The sequence below is a fragment of the Erithacus rubecula genome, assembly GCF_903797595.1.
Source record: "Erithacus rubecula genome assembly, contig: scaffold_331_arrow_ctg1, whole genome shotgun sequence".
NCBI classification, from domain to species: Eukaryota; Metazoa; Chordata; class Aves; order Passeriformes; family Muscicapidae; genus Erithacus; species Erithacus rubecula.
Window position 1 is genome coordinate 44,096 of NW_027636000.1, and position 10,174 is coordinate 54,269.

Consider the following 10,174-nt stretch of genomic DNA (forward strand, 5'->3'; position numbering starts at 1 on the left):
AAAAAAAAAAAAACCAACAAGAAAACCCCAGTTGACTAAATGCTAAATATTGAAATTGTAGAACCTAACCTCCCCCCTAAATCCTGCATCAGCCTTCTCTTGGCCGTGGGCACTTTCCCCTTGGTGCAGTTCCCGTCACAGCCAGCAGGGGCGCTGGTGGCTCAGGACCAGGCATGGCGGGTGCAATGATTCCCCCCGACTGCAGGGGGCACTGTGGCGCTGGTCCGGCCATCTTTGTCCACTTTAATGATGGTGGGCACAGCTGGTGGATGGAGAAGATATGGAAAAGGGATGGGAAAGGATGAGAAGGGATGGAGAAGGGATGGGAAAGGATGAGAAGGGATGGAGAAGGGATGGAGAAGGCACTTCCTTTACAAATTCACTGGAGCACCCAGTCCATGTGCCTCCTCTTGACAGTGAAAGGGGCTGTAGCAGGAAACCTCAGAAGCAGCAGGCTGGAACAATAGGGTGTGCTCCCCCACGACAGCAAGAAGGAGGCAGCAGAAACTCTGCAGCTGCAGCTGGACTTTGAGAACTCCCAGCAGGCAGAAACAAAACAGCTACAGTGCAGAAAAAATCCCTGCAGCAGCAGTAGAGGCATAGTGGGGGCTAGGCAGCAGCAGCCCAGCTCCCAAACACAGCTGGGAAAGGGCTTCTCGAGATTTCTCACTGGCGCTGTCAGGAACCTGGGTCCAGGCTATGAGGAGGGGAGCAGCCCCCAGAGAGAAACAGGGTTTTCCTGAGTCCTGGTGTGCATACACTGGCTCTGGGCTTTCTGACAGCAGAGCAGCAAAATAAGCCAAGCTGGCAAGCTGAGTAACAGTGCCAAAGCAGCAAAACCCAAAAAGAACCAAGCAAAACTCACAGGAACAGTAGGATCCCTGGTCAGAGATACCGGCTGCGGATGTCCAGTCAAACAACCCGAGCTGAAAAGGGAGAGGGCTGCCTCTCACCCCAACTCTGGCTCCCTCTGGAAACCCCAGCTTGGCTCCCATTCATCATGATAGCCCCACAGCCAGGGAGGATGGGGAGTGGGCAGGGACAGCCACCACCCCTGGGCACAAACCAAAACAAAGCAAAACAAAACCCCAAAAACTGGTGTGTGATAATAAGCCATCCCCATGGCACCACAGTTTGCAGGGAGCTGCAGTGTGGCACGGCCCTGGCTGTGCCCGGGAGTGCTCACTTTGGGGAAGGTGTTGGTCCTGGCTGGCACAGGGAGCTGCAGCGTGTGGGGAATTAATCCCTCCTGTCCTCCTGCCTCAAAGGTCCCCCAGGCACCAGCCCTGCCTCACACTCTTGATGCCATTGTCGCTTAACTGTATTGGGTTGATGTGGCCAGAAATGCGTAATCTATCACCATCTGTCAAAACCGGGTGGGGTAGTGATTCCTTATCTCTATGGCACATACCATCTGCTAATGAGCCATCTTTAAGACAAGATGGGGCAATTATCTTTATCTTTTCAACAACCCATCCTCCCTCCAGGAAGATATCATCTACTGCTGGGCCATTGAGTCCCAATGCATGACTGATAAAATTACAGCATCTCACTGGGAGATGCTCCAGCCAGAGGGAGGAGCCAAACCTTTCCTACCTAGATAAAATCTGAGATTTTGGACAACAAGTTACTTTCTTTCCACTGGATTCCAGAGAAAAAACAGACCTTTCCACATAATCTCTGGACCTTCAGAGGAAAGCTGTATCTTCTACAAGACCACTGCTTCAACTGAACCACATCTGCCACAACAGGAGGATGCAGCCACCATTTATGGGACTGCTACCAGCACCATGACACAGGGTGCCAGGTTGTATTCTGACTCTGTCAATGTTTTGGGGATTTTTCTTTGTAATACTGTATTTCTATTTTAATTTTCCTAGTAAAGAACTGTTGTTCTTAATTCCCATATCTATGCCTGAGAGCCCCTTAATTTCAAAATTATAGTAATTTGGAGGCAGAGTGTTTATATTCTCCATTTCAAAGAGAAGCCTTGGCATATTTTGTCAGATACCTGTCCTTCAAACCAGGACACCTGCACACGTAAGGACTCGGGTGAGGGGGGAGGTGTTACACACTAAATGTGTGGCAGGGAAGGAGAGAGAAGTGGGGCTGGACTGGGCATAGGGACAGGATGGATGACAGGACTATGAGTATGGCTTTCTTGTGGCATCTCCTTCAGCCACTGAGAGTGCAGGAACTCTGACTAGTCATGGAACCAAGGGGTCATTATGACACTGCAGGGCCTCGTGGAACCAAGGAGATCAGTGTCTCCACTGATTTACTCCATTTGATCATAAATCTGACAGGAATAAGATTAATGTGTCTTTAAAAACTGGCTGTGTGAATCTCCTTGTGGATAAAGCCAGATACTTGTCCAGAGGAAATGACAAGGGAACACATTAATTTTAGAAAGCTTTACTAATTGACATAGACTGCTGCTCAGCCAAGGTTGTGCTAAACTCCTGAACTTTGAGAAGAAAAACAAAGACTTACTAGGGTTATGAGTGTTAACTTCTCTGCCCAGGGCAGACTTAAAGGTAATTTTGATTACCGTGTATCATATGTTGTAGAGTGGGTTACAAACCAAAGGGGGACATGTTTATAGGTGGATACAGAAGTCTGTACCTTCCAAATACTTCAGCCAATGGAGAAGGGAGGAGGGTGTGATGTGGCTGTGAAATGGAAGTCTACTTGCTTACAGTAATTGAGGGAGAGCCCCAGCCCCCCAGACATATTCCTTTGTTCATTAATAAAGTCACTTTTACAGGACTCCTCTGTCTCCTTTGTGGACACTGACCCCCTGGTCACTGGTCCCCATATGGCTCCCTGAGGGCCACCAACTCTGAGGGGTTCCCAGTTTGCAAAGGATCCCTTTCCCAGCACTCTCTGGGGACTGCCTGCCAGACACTTCCCACCCACAGCACAGACCCTTTGTCCAGACTCACACATCACTTTCTCCAGGAGGAGGCTGTGGGAAACTCTATCACAAGCTTTGAGACACCCAGGTGGACGATGTCCACTGCTCACCCCACCCAGCTGAGCTGGAGACTGTCCTAGAAGGTGATCAGGTTTGTTGAGTCCCATTTGCCCTTGGTGAATCAGTGCTGGCTCTTCCCACTCTCCTGCATCATCCTGATATTTCCCAAGAGGATAGAACCTTCCCAGGGACTCAAGTAATGCTGATGGGCCTGCAATATCTCCTCTGGGATGTGTGATGGGTCCTTCCAAGGCCAAACACAAGGAAGAGAAGTAGCCAGAGGAGCTGTTGACACCCCATCCCTGGGAGTGTTCAAGGCCAGGCTGGATGGGTCTTGGAGCAACCTGGACTAGTGGAAAGTGTCCCTGCTCATGGCAGGTGATGGAATGAGATTATCTTTATTCTTCCCAACCCAAACCGTTCTATCATTCTATTCTGAAACTGCCTTCTCCTCCTCCTGACACTCCCCTGCATCTCATCATCTTCAAGAGGATCATGGAGAGAAGACCAAAACCAAAGTTCAGCAAGAAGGAGGATGTGCATTGGGGGACAGGCTGTCTGCACATCTGGAGAGCAGAACAACGAGGGGACTTGGTGTATGGCTTCAGAGAAGACAGGAAACAAGGGATGGAGTGGCACAGAGGTGATATGGACACGTGGACATGCTCTGTTGAAAACAGTGAAGCTAATAAGGCAGAGGAGTGATCCAGATAGTAACCAGAAACTGAACTTGGCTCCATGAATTCAAAAATTCTAATTACTTTCCAAACCCATATCTACGCTAATAATTAAAGTCAATTCAACTCCACCTAAATATTGAAGGAAATTATCTGTAATATTACCTTTGCTCGTCCTGAATAGAAAACAATAAAAATAATGCTTCAGTGGGGAAGGAGATGAGAGAAGAAACTATCATAACTTCTGGGGTTGCTCTATGGGATGTGTTAGTTTTTGTCCAATTAATCAAACCACAAAGTTAAATTTAGCAGTGATTTATTAATAATAGCAATTGTGTATAAATGAATACAATCAAAACATATGAGTTACATAAATTTGAATAATTACAAAATTTAGCAGCAATTCAAGTATAATAGGGTTCAGTTGAATAAAGCATAAGCAAAACCGACCGGGGGGTACAGGCAGGGCCATTCCTCTCACACCGTACCAAATCAGCCAAGCTAAACTCTCACTTACATACTGTTTACTAATGCATATTAACACAGAATTTTCTAGAATGCTCCTCCTCATTTCCATTCCTAAAATCTACATCACTCTGTTGTGTTGTGCATGTGTCACCAGTGGCTGGGGTCTCTCCTCCTTTCGGGGGTGTTGTTTCCAATGAAGGCTCTGGGTCTTCCTCAGTGTTCACTGTGTGACCTCGCAGGTGGCACAGGAGCACTGAGCTTAGAGTTATATAATAAATAGATGTCCCCGAAACAGGCCTTAGTCCAGTGTCCAGTGGTTTGGAATCATGCCAATTTGGCTCAATTCAAGGTCGAAAACCTATTTCTAGACACTTTTTCTTACACCTGTACCCTTCCCATCCTGCCTCCCACCTAACATCTGGAGGATGATTTTTTTCTGCTTTGTTTAACCATTTCCTTTATCTTTTTCTTGCTTTATAGCAATTAAATACAATTTTTGATTAATTATAATGGAACAATTTTGCGAATATTGTTACAATTTAATTAGCACGAATCACATATGTAACACATGGAACCACCCACTGGGATACCTCAGGGTCTCCTGGCTGCCAGCAATCCTTGTGACACTGCAGCAACCAAGGGGACATTGTGACACTGTGCACTTCATGGAACTGAGGGGATGCTGTGAGACTCTGGTGCCTAAAGATGCTCAGGGGCCATTGTGACACTGTGCCCTGTGGGAACAGGGGGACACAGTGACCCTGTGGGGTCTTATGGAATCCAGAGGCCCCTGGGACACCGCGAGGCCACTTGGAACCAAGGATCCATTGGGACACCTCAGGGCCTTGGGCTGCCCAGGGATCCTCGGGACATTGTGGGGCCTCAGGAAGCCAAAGGGAACCTGGGACACTCTAGGCCCTCAGGAAAGCAAGTGGTGTCAAAAACACTGTGCCAGCTCCTGGTTCTCAGTCTCTTCTGAGCCTTGTGCCCATCTACAAAGAGGAAAAACTGGGCAGCCTGACCCTGTTGATGCAGAGTATTCCCGTCTCCATGGGAGGACATTCCTGCCACCTGTGGTGCTGTGTGTTCTCTCTGCTCCCTGGGGGAATTGCATCCTACAGAGACACCGACCCCTCTGGTAGCTGACACCACAGTCCCTCCTCTGGGGTGGCAGCAGAGACATCTTTTGCTCCATCATGTTGCTCCAAGCAGGCCTGGAATGTTTCCAGGGATGGGGCATCAACCACCTCTCTGGGAAACCTGTGCCAGTGTTTCACCACCCTCAGCAGGAGAAATATCTTCCTTTTGTCCAGTCTGAACTAATCCTGTTCTAATTGAAAACCATTTCCCCTTCTCCAATTCCAACAGGCCCTACTAAAGCACTTCTGCTCACATTTCCTGTGAGGTGCCTTGAAGTCCTGCAAGGCCACATTGGGGTGTCCCCATGGCCTTTTCTGCTCCAGGCTGAACAGCCCCAACTCTCCCAGCCTGTCTCTGTCCCAGAGGTGCTCCAACACTTGGAGCATCTCAGCCTCCTCTGGAGCTGCTCCATGAAGTCTCCATCTTTCCACAGCTGAGGACTGTGTGGTACATTTCTCACACAGAAGTGCCAGTCAGTCAGGATGGGAAATCCCTCACTGCTGAAATGCTGGTAGTAGCTGCAGGGACAGATCTGCACAGCTCAGACACAGCCCCAGGGAGGCAGGGACATTCCCGTGGTGTCCCTGAAGCTGCAAGGCCAATCTGGCCACAATGGGAGCTTCTGTGCCCGTCCAGCTTGTTCTCCCTGGGCTGTTGGCACATGGCCAGTGGCTGTCCAGTGCCATCCCCCTGAGTGGCACTGATCTCCAGGGAAACCTGGACCTGTCCTCAGCCAAAGTTCTGCCATCAGGACCCTGTGGACACTTCCTCAATTCCATTCCAAGAGCAGACCAGCACACCAATGGCATCAGAGCACCTTCCATCTGCTCAAGAATCCCCCATGGGGACACTCTGCTCCCTCATCCCTGGGGCACTGCACAGGAAAATCTTCCTGGGCCCTGCAGCTCCTTGGACAAGTTCCAGGAATGCAGTCACCTGAAATGTTTGCCTAACTGCCCACAACACATCTTTGCTGGATCTGCAGTGTCCCTGTGGATAGAGAGAAGCAAAAGCCTTCATTAATGTTGTGGAATGTCAAACATAAATTGAAGCCATGGACAGCTCTGAGGAACCACTTCTCAGGGGATTTTAATTTCTTGGACACCCCTAATGCTGAATGTCCTCCTGGTCCCAGGCCCAGGGTAAACAGGGCTCATCAGAGATGCAGGCAGAACACCAACATCCCTCCCCCTGACTGGCACCTCTGTTTGTCCAGCTTGATCCCAGTGGCTGCCTGGGAACAAACACCAGCTCCCCCACATTCCTGGGCATGGGCACATCCTGCTTTGGGCCATTGCTGGCCTGGGTCCAGGGCCAGGGCATGGCAGAGACATTGAGTGGGGACAAGGGCCCTGGGGAGCTGTGGGCAAGTCCCAGAGAGGGACAGGGCTGGAATGGGAGCCTTGTTTGGGATGGGGTCCCTGGCACCCCCATGTGTGGCAGCTGTGCAGAGCAGGACCCAGGTGCTCTGGGATGGCTCAGTGGCTGCAGGTGTGACAGGGTGAGGGGCTGGGAAGGAGATATTCCTGTCTGTAATCTGCTCTGGGGATGGAGACTGGACTAGTTTGGTGCCTGCAGGGTTGATAAATGGGGTGCTGTGGATGTGGGAAGTGCCACACCTGAGTAATTCCCCAAGCCTCAGCCTCACCTTCAGGTGATCACAATCCCCCAGCAGTCTGGGGGCTGCTGGAAGATGGATTGTGTTGGAGCAGGGGTTCACCTGTCTCCAGCTCCCTGCCCAAGCCCTTGGCCCCTGCAGGTTCCTGGGCCCTTGCAGGGGCAGCTGCCCCATGCAGGAAGCTGAAGGGATGATGGGTGAGGGGGCTGGATGCCTGTTACAGGTGGGACAGACTCTGTGCAGGCCTGGGCTTGGGGCCAGGGCTGGGGGCTGTGCCAAGCCAGGCTGTGGCCTGGGGGCTCCCAGGGAGGGCACAGGGAGGATTCCTGGAAGGGATAAATGTTCTCCTCACCCGGCACAGCCTCAGCCAGCACTGCCAGTGCTAGAGGATGATGAAGGTTGCTGTGTTCAGCATGGCCCTACTCTTCTCCATCCTGCTGTGCCCCCTGGCACAGGCCAAGGAGGGGCCCCAATGTCATGGTGTCCCCACATCCCATCCTTTGTAGCTTCCCATCCTTGGTGTCTTCTGAAATCTCCCTGGGATCTCCTCTTTGTCCTACCCAGAGTCCATGAATGCCCTCCCACTGATCATTCCCAACTCCTTTCCTTTTTTCCCCTCAGTCCCTTGCTTTTCTCCTTGGCCACTGCAGTGCTGTCTCCTGGCATCATTCCTGGATCCACCTGGCACTCACAGACTCTGTCCCAGTCTTGTCTTCTCCTCCTCTGTCCCACTTCTTCTGCCCATTCCAACCCCCTCTGTTTCACTCCCATGTCCCTACACTGCAATTCCTTTCTCCCCTGCATCCCACACAGGGCCCCTTCCACATCCCCAGCCCAGTCCCTTGGCCTCCCCAGTTCACTCCAGTTCAGTGTTTTGTGTCCCTCCTGCCTCACCACAACCCTTTGGAGGTCCTGAATCCCCATCCCTTTTCCTGCCCCCCCCCCCCCCCACCCCTTTGGTCCCTGCACCTTTGTTGCTCCACAGACCCACATGATCCAATCCAGAACCATGGTTTGTTCTCCTTTCCCAGGCACTCCTGCGAAAAACTGAAAATTATCTGTGGCAGGTGAGGTTGTTTGGGATTGGAGGGCATCCCCTCAGGGATTTGGGGTGGCAGTTCAGTCCCCCCATCCCTTGCTGGCACCAGGCACATCCCAGTGACAACTGAGGTCTCCTGATCTCTCTGCAGATGGATTTAGAAAATTTTGAGATCCTGAAGACACCTCTGGTGGGTACCATGAGTTCTGCCAGTTTAAGCCCTTCCCCTTGCATGGCCACCACACCCCAGACTATCCCAATCTCTCCCAGCACAGCCCAGTGCACTTTTACTGACATCCTATACAACACCCCTGCCCCATGGGTCTTTCCCAGGGACCCCATGCCCAGGATCCCCATTGCATTCCCATCCCTGTCACCCCAGGAGCCCCTGGCTGACCGTGGGTGTAGCCCCTGCCCCAGCTCTGCCTCTGGGCCAGGACCCCAGTGCAGGGGCAGGAGCACAGCAGCTCCTGCACCCCATTGCTCCCACAGGCCCCTTCTCCAAGGACCCCCCTGCTTTCCCCTTTCCTCCCAGTCCAGCCCAGTGCCCCAGTGTGTCTTTAGTAAGTAGTTTTTGTCCCCAGCCTGCTGTGGCTGCAAAGCTGGTGGGTCCTTTGTGGCAGAAGTCCCTGGCTCTTGCTCTCCATGGGTAGGTCAGCAGTGCCAGCAGAGAGAGGCTTGGGACAAGGCCCCTCTCCTGTCATGGTGGCTCCTGGTGGGTCACGTTCTGGGCTCTGTGTTTTAGGATTGCAAGAGTTGGTGACATCCATGTGCAGCCTGCTGCAGAGGCATCAGGGGTTGATCATCCTTGAATGACTCCCCTGTTTTCCCTTGTGCCCTGAGAAATTTCTCTTGAATGATCAATAAACCCCTTCAGCAAACCTATAGCTCTGTGTGTGTGTCCATGTGTCTGGATTTCTACAGCCCTGGCATTCTGATGGCCAGGGCATTGCAGAGACCCTTTGTGGGGACAAGGGCCCTTGGGGAGCTGTGGCAGGTCCCAGCCTGGGACAGGGGTGGCCTTGGAGCCTTGTTGGGGACGGGGTCCCTGGGACTCATTGTGTGGGGCAGCTGTGCAGAGAGGGACCAGGAGCTCTGAGAGGGCAGAGTGGCTGCAGCTGTGACAGGGTGAGAGGCAGGGCAGGGTGCTCTGGGCTCTGCTCTGGGGCTGCAGACAGGACCAGTTTGGTGCCTGCTGGGTTGGGAAATGGGGTGCTGTGGATGTGGGAAGTGCTACACCTGAGCAATTCCCAAAGCCTCAGCCTTGTCTGCAGGTGATCACCATCCCCATGGCCTGGAGATCCCAGCTGTGTGGCTGATCCTATTGCCCATGATCCCACTGCTCTCCCTGTGCCATATTTGGGGCTGGGTCAGCTCTGGAGTGTCCTGCAGGGAAAGCTCCAGGACAGGAGGAGCCCTGGGAGATGCACGGATCTGGCTCTGGGGCACTGCTGGAGGATGGATTGTGTTGGAGCAGGGCTACAATTGCCTTTGGCTCCCTGCCCAAGCCCTTGGCCCCAGAGGTCCTCGGGCCCTTGCAGGGGCAGCTGCCCCATGCAGGAGGCTGGAGAGATGCCAGGGAAGGGGCTGGATCTGTGCAGCAGCTGGGATGGACTCTGTCCAGGGCTGGGCTTGTGGCCAGGGCTGGGGGCTGTGCCAGGCTGGGCTTTGGCCTGGGGGCTGTTGGGGAGGGGGAAGGGAGGAGTCCTGGCAGGGCTAAAGGTGCTCCTGCCCTGCTGCAGCCTCAGGGAGCTCTGCCCAGTGTGAGAGGATGATGAAGGTGGCTGTGCTCAGTGTGACCCTGCTCTTCTCCATCCTGTTGTGCCCCCAGTCCAGGCCAAGGTGATGCCTGATATCATGATCTGGCCCTGTAGCCTCCCATCCCATCCTTTTGGCCTCCTCAGACATCTTCTCCCCAGGTTTTTCTCTTTGTTGTATTGTTCAAATGCCTTCCCACTGATCATTCCCAATTCCTTTTTCTCCCCTTTTACCCTCAGTCCTTTGCCTTTCTCCCTGGCCACTCAGGGCTCTCCTGATGCCCTTCCTGGACTCATTGCCTACTCCCAAACCATCTTCCACTCCTGTTGGTTTTCTCCTCATCTGTCCTTTTTTTTTCCTTCTCCATCTAGCCACTCCCTTGCAATCCCATGTCCCAGAAATTGGATTTCTCCCCTGCATCCAATAGGGCCCCTTCCCCACCCTCAGCCCAGTCCCTTGGGCTCTTCAGGTCATCCCACTTCAGTGTCTTTGATCCT

The 10,174-nt window shown here is 52.5% G+C and overlaps 1 long non-coding RNA gene across 1 annotated transcript; it reads left to right on the plus strand.

The window, feature by feature from the left end:
- The first annotated feature begins 8,506 nt into the window (after positions 1 to 8,506).
- Positions 8,507 to 8,804, plus strand: LOC306816011. The gene is made up of 2 exons (XR_013777553.1): positions 8,507 to 8,568; positions 8,665 to 8,804. It is a non-coding gene; the product is annotated as an uncharacterized lncRNA (long non-coding RNA).
- Positions 8,805 to 10,174: the final 1,370 nt, after the last annotated feature.